The sequence below is a fragment of the Sceloporus occidentalis genome, unplaced genomic scaffold, assembly GCF_023333645.1.
Source record: "Sceloporus occidentalis isolate IW3139 unplaced genomic scaffold, rSceOcc1.0.p SCAF_14, whole genome shotgun sequence".
Classification (NCBI taxonomy): Eukaryota; Metazoa; Chordata; class Lepidosauria; order Squamata; family Phrynosomatidae; genus Sceloporus; species Sceloporus occidentalis.
Genome location: NW_028316994.1, coordinates 17,002,355 through 17,024,324, shown reverse-complemented (window position 1 = coordinate 17,024,324; position 21,970 = coordinate 17,002,355). Strand labels below are relative to the sequence as shown.

Below are 21,970 nucleotides of genomic sequence, written 5' to 3'. Positions count from 1 at the left end.
TTTCTTGGAACAGTTTGGGGGGGATCTCTAGCTGTTTAGCTTGATGTGTGTGTGTGTGTGTGGTGTTGGTGGTGGTGGGGGGACAGAGGACCCACACAGCTTGTGTGTGGCTGGAGAGGGGAGAGCTGGTGTGTGTGCCTGTGTGGCTGTAAGGTCTTTCTGGCTGCTTTTCCTGGCTTTGTTATCTGCTGTGAGTAGAGAAGCGGAGGACTGGGGTGAGGGAACCCGGTCTGGCACAGGCCTAGCAGCCGACGGTTCACTCCACTCCCAGCCTCCCTGTTCACCTCGCATGCAACCCAAAAGAGGGACCTTTAAAAAAGGAACAGAAGGCGGAGCAGCTGGCCCGGGTTTCGGACAGAAGATGGATGGACGGACATTCTTCCAGCAGCAAAGACAGCCCTGCCACTGCTGCTACCACTGTGGGATCTGAGCAGAGCCTCTTCGCCTTTTGAAGAAGAAGAAGAAGAAAATCTTCAGAGATGGACAAACTGGACTTGACTGACCTGTTTCAGTTGTGCTAAAGGAAATCAAAATCAGAACCCCAGGGCTAAGCCTCTCTGGTGTCAGTCCTGGCCCCCCCAAACCCACGTCGCCCACATCTGGTGTGGAAAAATGGGTTGGAGGTCGCTGAGACCCTCACCCACCCAAAAATCCTACCGCAGGTGACTGTGTCATCACCATCGCCTTGCTGGATGTCAGGACCTGGCTGGGGCTGAACATTCCCACAACCACACACTCAGGCAGCTGGAGGTCACAGATAAAAGTTCTGGTGTGTGGATCGAGGTGCACATGGAGTCATCCCGGAGTCTCCAATCCTAACAGCTGAGGCCAAACTGCGACCAGAACTCACTGGGATAGACATCTGGATGCCAAGTTGGAGCCGGTTGCATTGTCCATGTCTCACTCTAATTGTACGAGTGTAGCCACCTTCAGCACTCTCCGCCAGCGGTGAAGTAGAGACAGGGGACCCAGCTTTCTTGGAAGTGAAGACCCCAATTTCTGGGGGGCAGCCCTTTCCTCATTGGTATAAATGGGGGAGAAGAAGCCTTGTCATTTACACTGAACCTGGCCCTTATGGATTTGGACTGAGTCACTGCTGCATGAGGTCCTAGATAGGAATGGGAGTCTGGAGCAGAATTGCAAAGACCCTTGGGTATTGGCTGCCTTGATGTCTTTTCCTGCCGTCAGGGGAGACAAATTTGGCAGAGTGTGGTGGCTTATGGTCCTGCTCAACTTTTGCACACAAACTCTAGCGTAGCAATGTGGGCTGTACCCTAAATCTTCTTTTATTTTAATGACACACACACACACACACTGCAAAAAGGATATTGCAGAAAAAAGGGGAGAGCAAATAATCCATAACAAATCTGGAGGATTACTTAGATTTTTTTAATTTGAGGGAGCTGTTGCATTTAGAATACGGGGATGCATATGTTTATAGGCAGAGGTGTATGCATGCAAATATTGGGAGAGTGCCTGAGATGAACAGAGCAAGTTTGTTCTGAACAGCAGTGACAGAAGTAGGAATTGAGTTTTGGAAGGCTGTTGGGGGCCAGGAAGAAAGTTGTGCGCCTTCCTGTGTTGAGAGTGCGGATGCAGATTTAATCCTGTTTTGGAAGATGCTGATGCTTTTGTCAACCAAGAAAATGTGGATTTAAGAGCATTTTTTGAACTGGACAGAACTGTGGGACAATCATTGAAGCATGGGATGTCATTTGGGCTTCTCTTGGGAGGTGAGGGTGAGGTGGAGTAGATATGGAAAGATACAGAAAGATTTGGAATGATGGATGGGCCATGGATGAGAAGCTAGGGATCTACATGAAGGGTCCGATTGCAATATGGCATAAGCTGTGGATGGTGGGGGGGGGCACAGAAGTCGGGTGAGACGTTTTAGCTTTCCCTTGCGCACCCCTTTTTGGCAGGAGTTGGCAGCAGGGGAGTAGCATTCCAGGTGATTGCTAGCTGGGTTTTGAAACACAATCCATATGAATTTGAGGGGTTTTTTTAAATAGAGGGGTGGCAAGAGAAAGATTTAAAGATAATTTGGGTCTATACATCAAGCAATTGAAATTCAGTTTGTTTAGGATCATGGAATTTACTTTCCGGGTTTTTTGTGGATTTTTCGGACCATGTGGCCATGTTCTAGAAGAGTTTATTCCTGATGTTTCGCTGGCATCTTCAAAGAATGCTTATTTTCTGGCTTGGGCTTGGCCCTAATGAATGCAAAGCACTAACAAAGTCAAGAGGGCTTCTGAGCATGTGTGTTTTGGGTACCGCTGAATAATCGCAATCAGACTTTCACTCTTGAAGTGGGGGCAGGTTGGTGTCAAGATGATTTGGGACAGCTATATGTGTATATCAAGAGAGAGGGGCGGAAAGGAGAGATGGCTACCAATTTTTGAGAAGCTGATGATGGGAACAAGGGGAGGAGGACCACCACCATCACCCCTTACACCAAGGAAACCTTCTCTCTGTTGTCAGACCCTTTCCTCACACTGTGTGCCTGGCCCTTTAAGATTGCCCAGGTGAGACGGGCTAGGTGTGCTCTCAGGAGGGTGGCATTAACCAACCGGATGACAAACGGGTCAGGCAAGGCAGCTTCTTCCAGCCCAGAAAAAAAAGGAGATTGCCTTGGAAGGGTGCAGGTGAGACAAAGCAGTGGGGCTTTCTGATTTATTTATTTATTTATTTTTATGCATGCATTTTGTTTTCAAGGATATAGTCCTGTCTCTGTGTTTCAGCATGAAAAGCGGGGGGGGGGGGGGGGAATCACCTTTAAAAACTGATTTGTTGAGACTAAAATAAATCAGTTAGTCTTAAAGGAGCCGCTAGATTCCTTCCATCCCCACACACTTGCCCCACGGCTTGCTTACATATTTTGTTGTATAGTATACTTGATCCCCTTGAAATCTGGGGGGGGGGGTATTTTTTTGGTTTGTAAAGGTGAGACTAGGGGCTTGTCTGTCTGATTGAGGACTGCCTTATCTTAGTAAAGTTGTTAACCTTCCATGGATAAAAGATTAGACTTTAGGCACTGTCAGCTGCACGGGGCAGTGATTCGAAAGGTGACTGGACACACACACAGGTTTATTCTCTCCAAGTTTGCATTTTTGTTATTGGGGAGCTGCAAAGTTGACAGTGGTGATGTTTTGGGGGGGATGGGGGTCATATGGGGTCATAAAATATGGTCCCTGGGTATGAATGGGGATATCCTCTCTCCCCCCCCCCCCACCGCTGCTGCTTTCCTGACACCCACATCACATGGTTTCCTAGTGGGTTGGCTCAGAGCAGCAGTGGCTGATGGGAACCAGGACTCCTGGGTTCTCTGCTTGCCCTCTCCTAGATGGGGTTTTAGAATGGAGATGGTTGTAGGTTATATTTTTGATGAAAAGGGGTGAGTGGATGAGTCAGGTGTTGGCTTGTGAGGTAGCATTGGTGGAAGAAGGGAGGGAAGCCAGGATTCCCAGTTCTGTGGGAATGGATTCCTTGGTGTTTCGTCCGAAGGGGATACCTCTGCGCCAGGATAGGTAGTTCCCACTAGTGCTGTATTTCTGCTTCTTCCCACGGTTGCAATCCAGGGAAGAGAGAAACACCCTGGGCGTGAAGGGAAAGTGTTCCAGTTTGGGAAGGATGTGTGACCCACAGAGTGGGGCTTGACCCAGAGAGGCACAGAGAACCAAGAGCAAACCTCATTCATTCCCCTCTCCAACCTTTCCTCTTATAGAAACAATTACTTGTTCTTACTATATAATTACAGTTACTTATATTGCACATTATATTATATTATATTACTTATTGTTACAATATTGTTATAGTTACTGCATGCTGGCTGGTGGGATTCTGGAAAATGTAGCTTTATTCCCCCACCCACCCAAAAGTAATTTTTCTAGGATCTTGCTTTGGTGGCTTCTGGGAACAATCCCCAACTCCTTTTTTGAAACTACAGTGGGCTCTTGGTATCCGATAGGGTTTGGTTCCAGGACCCCACCATGAATAACTCAAGTCCCATTAAATACAGTGGCTCAGTAAAGTGGTGTCCCTTGTATAAAATGGCAAAATGAAGGCTTGCTTTTTGGAATTTACACATTTTTAAAATATTTTCAAACCATGGATGCTTAAATCAATGTATGAAAAATCTATGGATACAGAGGGCTTGACTGTACATTGGCTTTCTTTTCCTGTTGCAATTTATTCTGTTAACCCCAGTCCATTATAGAATAGGAACCTCCCATTTTCATTCTTGAAATACAAATAAAGCTCACTCCACCTCCATGTCCTTAGATGCCCAATGAACAGATTTTTTAACTCTCCCCCTTCAACCAATATTTTGGAATAGTTTGCTGGTTGCCCTGGCTTCTCTTAAGTTGGTTGCTTTTAGGGTGTGGGTGTGTGTGCCAGGTGTGTGCTCTTCCTTGATCATGATATAGTATTTACTATTTCCTTTACGTTCTTGTTCTCCACTCCTATTTCTTCTCTTCAGCCAGACAAGAAAATGGCTCAGCATTTCCCAATGCTACTTAAATTTCATAACATACCTCCCCCCCCAAAAAAAATTGCTTTACTGATAAAAAAATTGTGCATATTTGGGCATATGTTTCCCTCTGTGGGAAATGTTTTGTGTCACCTCCCACATGTTTTCCTTTCTTGGCTGGAAAAAGCACCTCCATGTAGGAAAAGATGTGGAAATGGAGTTGCGAGTGAGCTCCATATGTGCATAGATTTCACTGGTGCGCTTCACCCATGTTGTACTATCAATGTCACTAGTGAGCTGTGGCTTTTGTCCTCTCCTCCCCTACATAGAAATGAATAATGTGTGATTCAGTTCCTGCCAGGTGAATCCCTGACTCTCCCCATGAGGGCTGGAAGCAGTTTCTCCTGTCTATATTGTGAAAGGTAGAGTGAAACTGAAACTGATTCCATGAGAGCATCTATACCAATGTTCCCCAAACTGTGCCCTTTAAGCGATTTTGGACTTCAGCTCATAGAAGCTTCAGCTATGTTTGCCAGTAGTCTGGGATTCTGGGAGCTGAAGCCCAAAATCCCTTAAAGAGCACAGCTTGGGGACCACTTCTATAGAGTTACAAGAGCTTGATATCACTTCAATTGACCAGGCTCTCCCCTGTGGAATTCTGGGATATGTAGCTTGTTGAAATATTTAGAAGTATCTTATTGGCAGGACCCCCAAACCAATAAATCCAAGGGTTCTGTAGAATGAAGTAATGACATTTGAAGTGGTATCAAACTGCTGCAACTGTATGCACCCTTGTCTCACCCCCCTCCCAATTTCAATTTTTGTGTAAACCTCCACTGGGACCCAGCTATATGACCATAGAGCTGTGATGGTTTGTGGGCAGAAATCCCAGCAGTCCATTGGGCAGTCTTCCATGGGCTTCTTCATAAATCACCATCATCTAAGAATTCATATATAAATATCTTGAGAGTGTGTGTTTTTAAAAGTGGTGTCAAGCCTAACCAGAGAAAGATAAAGAGGTAGGAATGCTGTTACAAACAGGTCTATGTGATTGAGCAAATTCAGTGTGAGGTTAGCAAAATATAGGTTTCACAGCATGCTCATGTTCTAACACATCCATATCTGACTGTGAGTATTCACATTTAAAGAGAGGTAATACAGGGACAGGAGGTGCCAGCATTGGAGGGCAGAATTAGAGGAATGTCAGCAGTAACTGAAAATTTGGATCTAGAGGATTGAGAGAGAGGAGCAGGAGGAGGAAGAGAGTGAATTAATAGCTCTTCTGCTGATTCTGTTCCTGCTGTAGGTTACAGACAGAGGAACACTGGCCCTGGAGATGGTGTTCTGAGCTGGGAAACATGTTTCAGAACAAGAAAAACTAGCCTTTCATGGGGGAGCAGTAGCCCAAGGTCGAAGAGTTTTATTATTGTGTCCAAAGGTATCCTGCTAGTTGGCAAACTCTCCACCCCACACCTCCCTCCAGGGCTCTTTTCTGCCCCCCCCCCCCCAGAACATTTACCATTTTGATTGCAAAGAAAGCTTAGGAAAAGTTACTTGTGGGGACTAAAGTTCCCTCTTGTGCAGTAACTTTCCCAAACTCTCACCTTGAAAGATGGGAGATAAAAGATATATGAAGTGGATCACTTGAGAGGTTAGCGTAGGATATCCTTCTGAGTGTCACAGAACTCTTTTTTTCCTCAATTCTGATGAAGACTTTTGTGAAACTGAAAAATGCGCTGCACAGGGAAGGAAGGAGTGTTGACTGTGGGTTAGGAATATCAGTGAGTTCACCCTGCATCAAGTTCAAGCTGCCTACACCATACCAAGGAACTTTTACATCACCGAACGCAGGTGATTGCCCTTTCTTGCATCACCAAGAAAGGACACCAGCTGGAGCGCATGTGGCATAGATCTTGGTGTGCTCCCCAGTGAGCTCAAATCCCCCATTGCTTTGCTTTGCTTTCATTTCCTTTGCCTCTCCCCTACATTCCCCACTGTCCTTTATCAATCTGAGACACTGTGATAGTACAGTTTGTGCCAGAAATTACATAAGCATTTAGATTTTAGATTTGCACATACAACGAGAAGAACCTGTTGGGAGGTGTATGGACTAAGTGAATGGCGTATTTGAGTGCTGGAACTCCTAGATTCTTTTCTAGTTTTGCCTCTAGCCATGGTCACAAAGTGATAGTTCAGAACATTTTCAAAATGGGATGTGGGTAAACTCGCTTTATTTTAGGCTTAGAAGATTGAAGACACCCAGTTCTTAACATCAGGCACATGCACACCGCAGATAATGGTGTTGGAGTGAATACAGTTGGAATAACTGTCTCCCTTTGATTCCTGAAGCTTTGGTCACCAAGCTGGCTTAAACAGACCACTGCAGTAAGGAATTTTGCGGTGTGTAAAGTAAAAGTACCCACATTTTCCACAATAATGTCACTAGTTCCTTGCACCTTGCCTGAGAGCCAGCCTTCTTTTTCAGCCTTTTGTATAAATGGTTAAGGGATTAACAAAGGAGCTGGAAGTTCCTCTTTCCTTTACTGATTATGAATTCAGAACTTCTGGTTGCATGGATGAGTAAAATTTAGAGTGACTTGCTTCCTCTGCAATAAAAGGGATGCGAAGCAGCGGACTGCATAAGTATGTGTGTAGTTCTGGGGCAGATAAGCCCTTATGTAAAATCTGAAGGAGCTAGGTGCCATTTCTGAGCTGTCCAAATGGGAGAAGTGGAATATGAAAGGTTAAACCTGGAAGAGGTTGGTTTGCAACCTGTGAAATCTCATGCCTTTGATGTTTAAGGCACTCTTCCAGTGGTCAGAAGTATTCCAGTTGCTCCTTCCTTTGCTTCAAGGCAGGGCTGAGGCTGAAGGGAAGGTCTGCCTTTACATCTGAATGCCATGTAGAAGCTAAATCATAGTTTTTTGTGGGTTTTTCGGGCTATATGGCCATGTTCTAGAAGCTGAATCCCTCCTGAAAGTAACTTTGCTGTTGTTATTCTTATTTTGACATAATGCTATCAGTACACCTGATGCTTGACAGAATATAACCGGGCAGAACCCAGAGGCATGGATACTTCGGAATTCTGGGAGCCCTCTTAAGCTCTAGCCAGTCTCCCATAGGCAGCATCCTCACTGCGGAAGTAATCTGGTTTGACCTGGCGCCACAAGAAAGTACACTTCCCAGAATTCCATAGCATGGAGGCATGGCAGTTAAAGTGGGGTCAAACTGGATTATTTCTGCAGTGCGGATGCAGCCATAGTGGAAAGTATTTTGGAAAGGAGGCAGCACTGGAAATGGGGTTGTCCCTCCCTCTACTCCACATAGAGAGAGGGAAGAGACTCTGGCCCTGGCTGCAGCTGCTTCAGCCCCCAGCCGCCCACCCGCGGAAGGAGTCTCCCCAGCCTCTGTGGGCAGCTCTGAAGGGCCCCCTTGTCCGGATCCTTTCTGTGTTCATTGTCTCCACACAGTGGGATCTTTATCTCCCTCAAGACAGAGACGCCATCCTCTACGCACCACTTCTGTGAACCCTCCCACCCCACAACTGTGTCACTTAAGGGGTGATTGTATTTCTCTTCTTTTAACGAGAGCTCTCTCTGTTCATCCTTGTCCTGCAGTCCATTTTACAGATGAACTGAAGCTGAAGTGGAAAGGGAAACTGAGGCAGGGAGAGAGAGGACGGGCGACTTGCTCAAGACCACACTGCAAGTCTGTGGCAGAGAGGGAATCATGAGGCTCTCCAGATGTTACTAGACTGCAGCTCCCAGCATTCTTCAACCTTGCGACTGCTGGAGGTTGCAGCCCCCTAACATCTGAGGGCCACAAATTGTCTACCCCTGCTATAGCACAAAGGTGGAACTTAAATGTAGAGCTTGAAACTGATAAATTACATACAGCAGGTACCTGGAATGAGTTACTCTGTGTGTGTGTGTGTGTGCATGTGCGAAACAATTTGGTAATGAAGCTTTATTTCAAAAAGTAGCATAAACAGTGAGAATGAAGTTACTGGTGCAACAAGCAGTGTTTTGCATTTAAAGATAATTTCTTTCACAGATCACATTGATCAAGATTTACAATTTTTAGTTTTATCAGTCCTGAGTTTTTTTCTTCTTTTTTTTAAAAAAATGGGGTGTAACACTGAGTAGCATGCTGAGATATTTTTTAAACATCGCAACATGTTAGCAATGTTTAGAAATGCTGTTAACGGGTAATGAAAATAACTGTCCCAGCTAAGCTCCGGTGCTGCTTTTTACTTGCCACAAGCTGCGAGAAAGCGCCACGTCTTCACCTTTGACCTCCCCTCTGGGTTCTCTCTTTTTAAGAGTTTTGACATTCTGGTGACTCAGCCGCTTCAGAGCAGGGCAGGCTTACTGGAGCAATGGGTATTTTGGCTTTGGGTGTTGGCCCAGCCCCAGAGGGCAGAGGACAGGCAAGTGGGTCAGGTTTTATTTTTTTTTTATTGCTATTTTTTGGCAGAGAGAACTTTTGAATACCTTAAGCATGCATAAGCACACCTCCTTTCTCCACTTGGCTCTGGTATTTTTTTTATTCCTATTATTTATTCATTAGTTACATTTAAATCCTGTCTCTTCTCCAGGGAACACAAGGTAATATATGTGGCTTTTCTTCCTCTCCATGTTCTTCTCGCAACAACCCTGTGAGGCAAGGCAGAGCTGAGGGAGATTTGACTATCCCAGGGTCACCCTCAATCAGTTTCTTGGAGACTAGAACCTGGAACTCCCAAATCCCAATCCAACATTCTCAGCTGGAGATGGGAATCATGCTGCTGGAGCAGTTGCACTGTAACTCCCAGCGGCCTGAGCCAGCACATTCAGTAGTGAGGAAAGCTGAGAGTTGCCGGCCAAAAAGTGCATAGTTTCTGAGCTTGCTCAGACTATGACACCACACTGGCTCTCATGACTTGCATTGGAGAAGGGTGCAGCTGAGTTCAAGTGGTTTCCTGCCTTAGTCCTCCAGGGTCACTTGCGTTTGGCTTGCCACCAGCCCTTCCTTCTGGAAGCAGGAGAAGCTGAGATACAGTGTACCATGGGCTCTAGTATCTGTGCTCCGATAAGTCACAGCTGTTCCTACTACAGAGTTGATAACACCCAGCATCTCACAGCTTTGGCATAGCTAACAGTAGTGTTGACAGTGGCAACATGGAGGCCTGAATTGGTCAGAGGGGGACCATTTGCAGGCTGTACGGAACAGGGAGGCTTTGATGGTACGGAGATACATCGGTTGGTCAAGTATCATCTTGGTGGTTTGTTCCCAATGCCACTGAAGGCCCGGATAGTTTGTGCACCAATTGTTAAAGGAGTTTTCTTCAAGGATATGAGGTTGATGGCCAGTGCCTTCCATGTAAAATCCTTTTCCTTCCCAGACTGTGTTTGGCTGTGCATTTTCTTCTCCTGACCTGATGCAATCTTGTACAGTCATGGTCGCATGATATGTGTATAGTGTGGAGCATGGCAGCTGAAGCGTGTGAGAAAGTAGTGTGCAAATGGGATGAGTGGGGGGGGGGGGACTGTTCATCTCTTCCTACAAAGAGGAGTGTGAAATGTGAAACCTAAATGAATGTGTGCCTTTGTGTTTGTGTGTGTGTATATATTTATATTTTAGTCTCAAGGGTACAGATCACACCATTTAACACACCATTTTCCTTCTTTCTCCACAGGATTAGGTTATCCACCATGGCTGGAGCATAGCCATACCCCCCCCCCCCCGCCAGCCGCACCTTGTGGGCCAGAACGCCGCATGGGTCCGGTGTGGGCGGGGGAGTCAGCCCATGAGAAAGTCGTGACAGGCAGACCCCCGCTTTGGTGAGTGTGTGGCATTGTTGGGCCTTGTTTGAATTTGCATGCTTCTTTCTCTTCCTTTCTTTCCACTTCAGTTTTCTGTATTGTTCACTGCTGCTGTTATAATGCTTGTTGCTATTTTATTCACAGCAATGGAAGGAGCAGGATGGACATATTGGGGTGGGGAGGGGTGGATGACTGAGGTTTGGCATGTTTTGGGAAGAGCGGATGGTAATGTGTTCCACTCTGAAATGAAATTTTAGGCCAAGCTATCTGCAACTGCCAGGTCAGTTGGACTATAATTTGCATAATCTCACAACCAGGTTGTGTATTGCTCATCACATCTGGAGGACACCAGCTTGAGGAGGACTATCAAGAAAGCTTAAGGGATGGTGGTGAAAAAATTATTTATTTATTTATTTATTTATTTATTTTATTTAGAGTATTTACACCCTGTTCTTCAGCCACAAAGTCTCTCAGAGCAGATTGACAGTTCCCTGCCCTCAGGCTTACAGTCTAAAAGACATGACACAAAAGGAGAAGGGAATGGCAGTGGGGAAAGGGGAGCAAATCCAACAGATACTGCCAGCTCTTCTCTCCCTCTAAGGCCAGGGTGGTAGCTGTTAAGATGGAGGGAGGGCCTTTAATCTTCCTCTGGGCCTAGGCATGATGAAGCTGTGTCTGCCTCTCCTTCTGTCCATGGATCAGGCAGCAAGTGCTCAGAATGGGCGCTGGTGGGAGGCATGCTCTGCTTTAGCTTGAGGGGCCGAAATGCGCTTTCTTACATCCCCAAATATAGGAGTGCTTATAGAAAGCTGTGTTCTTGCTCAAGTGCTGTTGTACCAGTGTCTGCATGCTTGAAGAGACAAAGCATGCTCATGTAGACGTCACAGCCTACAAGGACGTAGGGCACACATGCGCGCACACACACCCAGTGGTCTTTCTCCTCCTTCCCTCCCCTTCTTTCCCTTGTTCTCTTCCTGATGTCTGCCCTCTGCTACTGCTACTGCTGCTGGAGGGGCTGAGCCAGGGCTCTGGGCCTCCTCCCCACCCCTCCTGCCTAGCAGCTGGGCACTGGGGGGGGAGAGTGGGAGGGGGCAAGGGCAGGACGTGGAGGGAGGTCCTTTGCATATCTATGAGCAGAAGGAGGAGGTTGAGAGTGTGATGCATACACAGCGCCTCCCCCAATTGCAGCCACTGTCACCTTAAAAGGCTCCTTGTTGGAGTGAGGAACAGTTAACCCCAGCACAAACCTTCACGTTTTGTGGTCTCTCTCTTGTGGGCCCACAGATGTTCCCCACATCCCTGCCCCATCCCCAATTTCTCCATCCCTTTATTTCCTGCCTGTGAGCCCCACCTGATTCCCTCCCCAACATTTTGTGTTTGGGTTCTGCATTTCACAGAAGGAACGTGTGCTGTATTTGTGCTCACTGGCTGCAGCTGTTTCTTTCTGTCCTGGAACCTCACCGCAGAGCGGCAGCCAATGGCTCACAGACCGGACTTTGAATACCACTGCTATAGATCCCTGTTACTGGGTGAGGAGAAGCTGTTAACCCTTACGTCCCTCAAGAGCAGCGGACCGTGGGGCCATTTCTGTTCAGCAGCAGGCAGGGTCCTGAATTATTTACCCCACTAAAACAGACATGTCAAATCAATGGGGTTTACTTATTTATTCATCTTCCAAGAGTTGATTCTGGGGGTGTATTGTTGTTGGGACCAATAAGTCTCTAGTTATTTTTGTGTGTGTGTGTGTGCTTTCATGATCCCCATGCTCTTTTTTCTCTCTCTCGTGTTTCTCCACCTTCTCTTTGAGTCAAGATATCATTGCTGAGAATGTAAGGTTCACTTAGGCAGAAAAAAAAAAAGAAATGCACAGATATAGGATGGAGTACACCTGGCTTGACAACAGTGGGTTAGACTTAATGGCCCTTGGGGTCTCTTCCAACTCTATGATTCTAGAATAACTGCTGAACATGTGAAGAACCTCATATTACTGCATTGTGGCTCTCTCTGACTTTTTATGTGAGCACTACCACCGTTGTACCCACATGTCATATTTTTTAAAAATATGACAGCATCTAGCCACTCTGCTGTTCAGGGTTTTGGGGCTATCATCATCATCTTTATTATTAGAATCATAGAATCACCTAGGAGTTGGAAATGATCCCAAGAGCCATCCAAAGTTCGTAGTTTGGGGGTACTCCTGGATCCATCTCTACAGTTATCATCTCAAGTAGATGCAATGGCCAGAAGTGCTTGGTACCAGCTTCGGCTGATACACTGTGTCCCTGTCTGGATCGGAAGGACCTAGAAATTGTAGTACATGCACTGGTAACCTCTTGTTTGGATTTCTGTAATGCGCTCTACATGGGGCTACCTTTGTATCAGGTTCGGAAGCTTCAGCTGGTTCAAAATGCCGCAGCCAGACTGATCACTGGTACATCTAGATCAGATCATATAACACCTGTGTTAAAATCTCTTCACTGGCTGCCAATTTGCTTCCGGTCCCAATACAAAGTGTTGGTTATTAAAGCCCTAAATGGCTTGGGCCCGGGTTACTTGAGGGAACGCCTCTCCCTACACAATCCGCCCCGCACCCTCAGAACGACGGGGAAACTGTTACTTGAACATCCTAAGGTGAGACTGGCGACAACCAACAGAGGGCTTATACGGCTATAGCGCCCACTCTCTGGAATGGACTCCCGGAAGATATCCGCTCTAGCGGGTCATTAGAAGCCTTTAAAAAGGGATTAAAAACCCACCTCTTCCAACAAGCTTACCCTCGCGACTCTCTTTAGAGACCATACTCCCCAACCGGACTATGTTATTGTAAATATTTCTGATCTTTTAGTCTTATCTAATTGTGTTATTTTTAGATAATTTTATTGAATTGTTAATATTGTAATGGTAATTCTATTTCTTAACTGTTTTTATGCTGTATTATGACCTTGGTCATAGTTTTAAGTAATGTAAACTGCTTTGATCCCAGGAAAAGCGGTATACAGTCAGCCCTTCTTATACACGGATTTTTTATACACGGATTTAAGCATACACGGTTTGAAAATGTTCCAAAAAAGTATACATTTACCTTGATGTTCCATTTTTTATTAGGGACACCATTTTGCTATGTCATTATACTTAATGGGACTTGAGCATACACGGATTTTGTTATACACGGGGGATCTTGGAACCAAACCCCAGCGTATAACAAGGATCCACTGTATAAATAAACAATTTATTATTATTTATTTATTAATCCAACTCCCTGCCATGCAGGAACACAGTATCATCATCATCATCATCATCATCATCAATCCCGCTTTCCTCCCAAGACTGGGAGCCAAAGCAGCTTACAGTCTAAAAAACTCAGTACAATTAAAAACCTACAAAACAGACAATTAAAACGGCATTAAACTATTACAATATTTAAAAGAACATTCATTTAAAAATAGAATACAAGTTTTAAAAAGATAAAATCACTTCAAAAAACTGATACACTTTGAAACAATACACCAACTTCAGGACTTTAAAAAAAATGTTTTAAATGCCTGTCTCAACAATAAAGGTCTTACCCAGACCTTCCTTCATTGTGGGATTGTCTATCCAGTTTGATTGACCTTGTGGCCTGCATGGGTGCTGAGCAACCAAGGCTCCTTTGTACACAGATACACACACACACACACACACCTCTGATGCTTCTCTTTAGTATATTTGTGTTAGTGGTGCAGGTGTGGGACCTTGAATTGTTCTCTCTCCAGTGGACACTCTCAATACTCTCTGAATACTCTGTTTCCAGCAGGGAAACAGTTACAGCTTCGGCAAATGACGTAAGATGGTGCCGCTGACAGGAACTGGCACAATCTGCGTGGCATGTCATGGTCGTCTTCATCTTTTTAATTGCCTAACGGTTGCTTTGGAAATATTGCTACCAGTTCCTTACACAACCAGGAATCTGGAGTGGGTTAGAAATGAGAGCAAGAAAAGGATGGGTGTGTGTGTCTGTGTGAATGATATCCACACTTCCTTGCGTTTGTCTTGGCCATTTCGTCAGCATGTGGTGCTGCATTGTGTAAGAGGAGGCAGCTGGGATGTGCCAGGACACGGGGCCTCCCTCTCTCCCTCTGCCATTGTTGTGCTATCTTTTGCTGTGTTTATACATAGACAGCGGAGCTGCGAACTGCGATATCAGTTGCGTGACGTTGCTCCGCTTACGTTCACCAACCTTGTACATGAGTTACATGTTGGCGGACAATTTTGAGTGTATATTTGTGGGAAGGTGGGGAGGGGGTGTTGTTGTTGCGTGGTGTGAGGGCATGAGATGGTGCGGTGTCCCCTCAGAGAGCTCTTGGTGTGTGTTGCAAGGATGTGTCTCTGTTTAAAATGTCCTGTACCTTTGTGTGCTGCGCCTGAGTGTGTTTGTATGGGTCCTACCATTGTGTGGTATGTGGAGCCCACTCGGCGACGGCAGGTATGACTGCATTGTTGTTGTTATTGTTGCTGCTGCTTCTGCAGTTGTGTTTTCTCAGAATGAGTTGTAGGGAAGGAAGCCGGGCAGTTGGGGCTGTGAGGGGGAGGCGACTGTTGTCTGGGATTCCCAAGGCAGGCCAATGCTGCAGGAGAGAGGGGGTGGAGAAGGGAACTAGAACGGCGGCAGGGGGGGGGGGTGTATGATGATGTCACCCAGCCCTTTAAATCAGGATAAGTTTGGGGGGGGGGAGAGGAGGGCTGAGTCACTTGTGGCCGGAATTCACCCCCCACACACTCACACACTGCTCCGCCGACTTGGCAGGGACCCCGAACCCCACACAGTGGCAGCCGTGGTGGTGATGGTGGTGGGGAAAGAAGATAGTAGGACAAGCCGGCAGGCAAGGAACACACAGGTTTCACACACCACACTCGTTCTGGCTCAATCACCTCTGCTGGTCAGGAGCTCCTTTGTACCCCTGGGGGACAACAACGGTGGACAGCTTTGAAGCAGGGCCACACCACGCCTCTCTTTCACACGGTCACAGCCACCCCTCGTGTGCCAGGAGGTAAGGCCATGCTGTCTGGGTGGAATTAGGGTATACATGTGCACATCAGCTTTGGATGTATGTGTTCTGTGGTCTCTTTTCTCTGTGTGTGATCCAAGAGAGAGAGGAAGAGAGGGAGCTGCTGTGCCAGTGTGCTGGACAGAGAGAGCCCTTGGTTTATTTGTGTCTTGCGCATGGCCTGTGTGGTGCTCACATGTCGCTATTTAAACTGTGAAAAGTTTCTGCCTTTATTTGTGTGCCTTTGACAATTACAATAAGGATCCTGCCTTTTCAATATGAAATATTACTGTCTGTCTTTTAGAGGTTTGGGTTGTGTTTGTTGGGTATGTGAGGGAGAGACTCCGTGGCAGCTCTGTGAGTCTGTCTTCACCCATTGTGATGCTCCTGTGAACAGCTGCATGGTTTCTACCTTTGTGTTGCAATTTTTCTTTAGGGCCACACAGTGATGAAACTCTGTGTTTCTGGCCCCCACCCCGTTCCTGTTGTGCTTCAGTGTCTGTTTTGTAACTCTGGGGCCTTCAGTGGTGCTTCGTGTGTGTTTGCGTCTAGATCTGCCCTTTGTCCATTCCACAGAAGGCCAGATAATTTTTCTTAGTGAGATTCAGGTATGTCTTGTTTGATTTTCCTGAGTCTCAGCCTTGTCTCTCTTGACATGTGACAGAACTGGTTTGTATATTCTCCTCTCTTCTGTGTGTGTGTGTGTGTGTGTGTGTGTGTGTGTGTGTGTGTGTGTTTGGCGTGAAAAGGTTATTTTCTGCTCAAAATCTATTTCTCCATTTCATTTAAAGAACTCTCTACCTGTTCCCACATTCACTCTCTCTGTCTTTCTCTGTTCCACTGTTGGATAGGTCAATAGCAAACTGACAGGATATGGTAGCCTTTCACAGCCTGGCAGGCATGTCAGACTGCAACTCCCATTGACCTCTGCTGGATGAGGATGATGGCAGTTGTAATCTAACACTCCTGGGAGGGCTTTACAAATCGAGAACGAGCAAGATCGGGGTGGGATGGGCTTTGAGGTGTGGAAGGCTTAAAAATTTGATTCTCACTCCCTGGGAATCCCAAGTGCTGTACCTGAGAAGAGGGGAATTCCTTCAGTCCTCACCTCTGTGGACCTCTGCCCTCCTGTATCTGTTATGCTCTAAAATGTCAGGGTCCCCCCCCCCCCCCCATGGTGTGCTCAATTGCCCTCTGTTGGTGAAGACATGTTTCTTGTTAATGTTGTTTTTGCCTCATTGATCATCATGGGTAAAGAAGGAAGAGCCAAAGAGAGAATCCCCCCACCCCCAGGGCACCTGGTAGGCACATAGTTTTCAACAGTGCATGGACTCCCACCATACCCCTGAATTTATTCCTTTTTTTTCTATTGCAGTGGATTTTGGGCACCACTCCATGTATTTTCTTTTGGTGAATTTGTGCATTGTTGTATCCAGTTTACCACTATATGTGTTTGTGTGTGTGTGTGTAAGAGAGAGAGAGAGAGAGATTTTCCTTTATGTCAGTGGACCCATGTGGGGGGGGGGGGGGACTGTTGGGGGTTTAATTATGAACTTTTCATAAGTTATCCAAAGTGTGGAAACGATTCCAGGCATCAGAGCTCCACCCCTTGGATAGCTCCTTTAAACTTTGAACTAAAAACTGCAACAGATTCACATGCACCCTCTCCCATTGACATGGTTGCTATCTTTACTTGTGTGTGTTACTGTGTCTTGTGTACATGTCATATTACATTTGTTGGCAGAGTGGAAAGAAAAGGGTCTGGGTGACTTATGTTGGAAGGTAAGGACCTGGGATATGTCTGGGGGGGGGGGTACTGTGTGCCCCTGTGTTTGTGTGTAAGTGTGTGTTGTGAAGTTGAGGGGATGAACTGAAGTGACTCTGCACACACTCCTCCCCTCTCAGTTCTCAGTGGTTTCCAGGACAGAAAAGGGGAGAGAGGGAGAAGTGGCGGCCGTACTGGCGCTGACTCAGCGCTGACACAGCTGTTCTCACCCTCCTGGGCGAGAATGTGGGGGACCGTGCATTGTGTCTAATGAATCACATACATGCAGTCACACTCACATACAAAACACACCGCCTGTCTCCTTACAAGCAAGACTCTAAAACCCACATCCTGGAAGGGGAAAGGGGGTTTGCTTTCCCTCCAAGTTCTCCTGACCTATTCAGTCTTCCCACACATTGCTTTAAGAAGCCACACACCCGCGCACGCCCCTGCTGCTGGGGGATGACTGATTCAAGTGCCGGCTTCTAGAGGAAAGAATCCACTTTCCTCTGTGCGTAACCTTTTGAGACATGAACCACTGTGTAGAAGTGTTGCATAGGATGGAAGCAGAGCCTGCATCTTGGGAGAGGGAGTTACTTGGATGCTGTGTCCCTAACTGTGTGCATGTTGCACCCACTTGTGTGTGACTCTCTGTGTGGGTGAGAGAAAGGGAAAGGGTGAGGGAAAGAATCCAGCGACACTTTTTAAGACTCAGTGATTTATTTTTTCCTGAGCTTTTGTGGATTTCAACCCATTTCTTCAGATGAGGGGTTTGGTTCCTGTTGTGTGCCTACAAGTCATTTCTGACTTATAGTGACCCTATGCAATCACAGGGCTTTCTTGGCAAGATTTGTTCAGAAAGAGCTTGCCTTCCTCTGAGGCTATAAGAGTGTGACTTGGCAAGGTCACCCAGTGGGTTTCCATGGCTAAGCAGGGATTCAAACCCTGGTCTCCAGAGTTGTAGTCCAACAATCAAACCACTACACCATGCCGGCTGACTCATTGACTATGGAACATTTCATATGTGCAGTTTTGTTTGTTTGAATGTACACATGAAGTGTGTGTGTGTGTTGTATCTCTGTATACAGCCCTGGAGGTCTGTGGTTTTGTTTTTGTTTCCAGTGGGAGACAGTGTGGATTCGCATGCACACACACATACATACACACTCATATTCATTTATAGCAAACTAAAGTTTGTGCCTTCTCTGATTCCACCCTCAGTTTCCAAGTACCACAGTTATCTCTCCTGCCTTGCATCTCATCCAGAGAGCTGGAGAGTTGGTGATTGGCATCTGATGGGGCAGAACAGGAATCCAAAGCTTCCTTTGTTCCCTGGCATACCTGAAGAGATGGCCCTGTCCTATGCAAGTCCCACAGTATAAAGCATGGCAGTATGTAATGGTTGAGTGAGGGACTACAAGTGAGGAAGCACTGTTCTCGTGTACCATCAAGTTGTGCATCTGATGAAATGGGCTGCAATCTATGAAAGTTTATTGCAAAAATGTTTTCCCAGTCAGCCTCAAAGATGCTACTGGATTCCTTTAAGTCTTGTCATGCTAAAACAGACTAACATGGCTATACTCATGAATCAGTGGTTAGTTAAGGGGCAGAGAGAACCAGTATGGTGTACTGGACTAGGACACTGAGGGATCAGAGTGCAAATCCCCACTCGGCCTTGGAAACCCACTGGAGAAGGAAGCGGTGGCAAATGTCTGAAGAAATACGGTGATTATCTCTTAAGGTTTTTGTGGCCTGATTTTCTTCAGAAGAGGCTTGCTATTCCTTCTTCTCAGGCTGAGAAAATGTGACTTCCTCAGGTCACCCAGTGGTTTTCCATGGCTGAACCTTGGTCTCCCAAAATCCAACACTAAAACCACTACAGCCTGCTGGCTCTCATTTTTATTCTACTTCGTTTATAAAATTCCTGTATGGTCTCAATCTTTGGACCATCCGTGAGCATCATCCTCATTGCTGTGTTATGCCTGATACATATATGACACATTCACTTTTCGCTTCTTGCTCTACGCGACACCCACGTTTCTTCAAGTCTCTCTCCTTTTTGCCCAAAGCCATTCTTTTTATTTCTCTCACACTTGCCTTTGGGATCCACTCACTCTTGGTTCCCACAGCCCTTTTCTCCTCTTTGATGCCTACACCAGGGACCTCAGGCTTTGTGCACACTTACCCATGATGTTCATGTTCTTGTCAATTGATGCTTCCGTTCTGGATTGCACGAGTTTGCATCTTCAGTGCTTCCCTTTTCTTGTAAATCTGCTGAACCAGCGTGCATCTCTTACATCAGAGACTGTGGCCACAATGGGGGAAACCCAAAGGGCAGTTTTCCAGAAACACCCAACTCAGTGGGGAGTGGGTGGGGGAACCCATAGAGAAATTTTCAATACATGGACGAATTTCTAAGGTGGAGCATTAGTCCATTCTGGCACTGCCGTGACAGGGGTGTATCAGTTTTGCTTGCAGCTGCCTAACGGGGGTGTTTCAAGGAAGGCCAGTGGTTGCAACCATTTCTGCCACACTGCTTTCCCGGTAGCCACCCTCAAATGCTCTTTTTTCCTCTTCCCGGTGGTGTGGGAGGGATGGAGATTCCCCTGCGCATCATCGGTGTGCCATAAGAAGATGACTTGCACGCATGCATTGAGAAGGACAGTCACCTCATTTGTTCACCCAGAATTCTCCGTGGTGCCGGCACCGGGGCTGATGGGAGGTTATGGGAGTGTACCTGCCTACAGAGCATCAGTGTGATGCGAGAGAAAATGGACACGTTTGTGTGCAAGTCTGGCAGGGAATGAGTGCATAAGTGTGTGCCTGGCCACAGTGGTGATGTGGTCATTTTATTTTGTTTTTAAATGAAACTTCTATTTGAAGATAGCTGTCTCTACATACCCCCCCCCCCTTTGCTGGGATGGGCCATAGTTTCCTTTCCTAAGCTGTAAAGAGCTGCCTACACAGGAAACAGTTGCCTAAGGGGGGGCATTTCCTGCCCCCTCTCCTTTCCTCTGCTCACATTTGCTGCTGCTTCACTTCCTCTTTGGGTAGATAGTGCTGGACGCCATCTCTCTTAGCTTTCCCACAATGCAAAGTGGGCTTCCTGAGGAAGGAGGGGTGGGTGGAGGCAGAAGTGCAGCTCCTCTGGGCTGTGTTTGCCTCCCACCACCACCATTGGCCAGGTAGCCAGAGGACATTTTAGCCTGGCCTGAGAGCACATTGTAACCCATATGTGCATGGAGGCCTGAGTAGTGGTCTTGGCAGCCTGGCCAAATGGGGTGAGGAGTGGGTGCTTCAGCAGTCTTTAAGTCTTAAGCAGCAGGGCGGGTATGATTGCCAGAGGCTGGGTGCCTCTGACATGGCCCAACCTCACCTGCTAGTTGCACTGGGACTTGCCCCCATGAGCTGCCTTTGCGTCATGGTACAAACCCCTATGGCATGGAGACTGTGACAGTGATAGAGTGCATGTGTGAGTGAAGGTGTAGTTCTTGTGCAAATTGTGCCTGTATATGTAGAGTCAGCATGGCATATCTTCACCTGGAGACAGCAAGAGTGAAAATGAGAGAAATAAGGAATGTGCAGTCAGTGCGTGCGGCTGAGCAGAGCATTCAGGGACCACAGATGTACAGATGTGTGAGACACAATTGAGTGTTTGGGCATAGGAATATCATGACCTTGTGAACACATAAGGAACCTTTGTGGTGAAGCACATGGGGAAACTGTATGTGAATGTGTGAACATATGCAATACATGTGTGGAAACAGGCATGTGGAGATCATGAGGAGGAGGTGGCTAGACATGAGATCATATATTTTTGAACATGCAGAGCACATATGTGGTTTAGCTCTGGGGGATTGTGCATCTTTGAAGTGTTTGTTTGTTTGTTTGTTTTTCTTTTTCCATACTCATGCCACAGCCTTTGCAGTTTAAAAAAAGCACCTTTCGACCTTTGTATGACCACCAAGGTCGTACATGTGTGTGTGAGAGAGAGCGTGAATCTCCAAAACTGGAGATACAGATTTTAAAAACAAACAAACGGGGCAGTCTGGAGTTGTCCTGACATAACCAAGGAAAATTCCACAGACCTGGAATTTGGAACTGCAAACAGAAAAGAGCACACAGGGAGTGCAGTCACATTTTAACTTTTTAGCGACTGAAAGCTGATAAGGGGAGGTGGGCGTCAGTTGGTAAAGAGTAAGATGTGGGCACCATTACTAGAAGATATAGCCACCTACTTGTGAAACAACAGTAGAGGGTGGGAGACAAAGCCACAAGATTTGAATGACTAGGGAGGTGCTGTGTGGAGAAGGGACACATGCAGAGCCCAGTTTACAAAAATTCCCTGGGGGAGGGAAGAACATGGCATGTTAATGGGAAGGCTATGAATATGGAAGCCATGTGGAGATAGCACATCTTAGAACTCACGAGCCAATGTGGCTTGACACAAAGAAGATTATGTGTGAGGTGGAAAAGAACAGAGAGCATGGAGGACATGTTTGCGACATAGTGGTTCAATGTTCAGAATAGCTCTATAGAAATTGGTATGTGTCAGTTTCCTCCAACATTGCATACTCCAGATGTGTTGAGCTATACCCTCCCAACATCTCTGGGGTTGCCAAATTCAGGATGGCTCTATGTGGCAAGTGTGTACAGAATGTATGTATGGACTGATACATCTCAGGATCTTTGTTAGCATCTCACAGATCCTGGGAATACAGGTCACATATGCATGAGGCCTATTTGTGCTGGCAATAGAAGGTGTCTTCCCTGTGTAGCTGTGTCCAGATTGCTCTGTGTTGCTAGCATATCTTCAATATATAACACATCTTGGATTGCAAATGTTGCTAAAACCACATATCTCACTTGCATTTTTAGCCCTTTCATGCCCATGTCTGTGTATGAA

General features: G+C 46.4%; 1 protein-coding gene across 10 annotated transcripts in view; it reads left to right on the top strand.

Annotated features, from left to right (window-relative positions):
* The window catches only part of KDM6B (lysine demethylase 6B), a 100,170-nt gene that overhangs the window by 34,041 nt on the left and 44,159 nt on the right, over window positions 1-21,970 (top strand). For 8 of the 10 annotated variants that reach the window (XM_089479595.1, XM_089479592.1, XM_089479594.1 and 5 more), the window contains one exon: window positions 10,149-10,293. The gene's annotated coding sequence lies outside the window, so the exon portion shown is untranslated. Of the gene's footprint in view, window positions 1-10,148; window positions 10,294-11,672; window positions 11,805-15,015; window positions 15,303-21,970 lie in introns of those variants that run through there. The other 2 variants (XM_089479596.1, XM_089479598.1) reach the window with 2 other exon arrangements.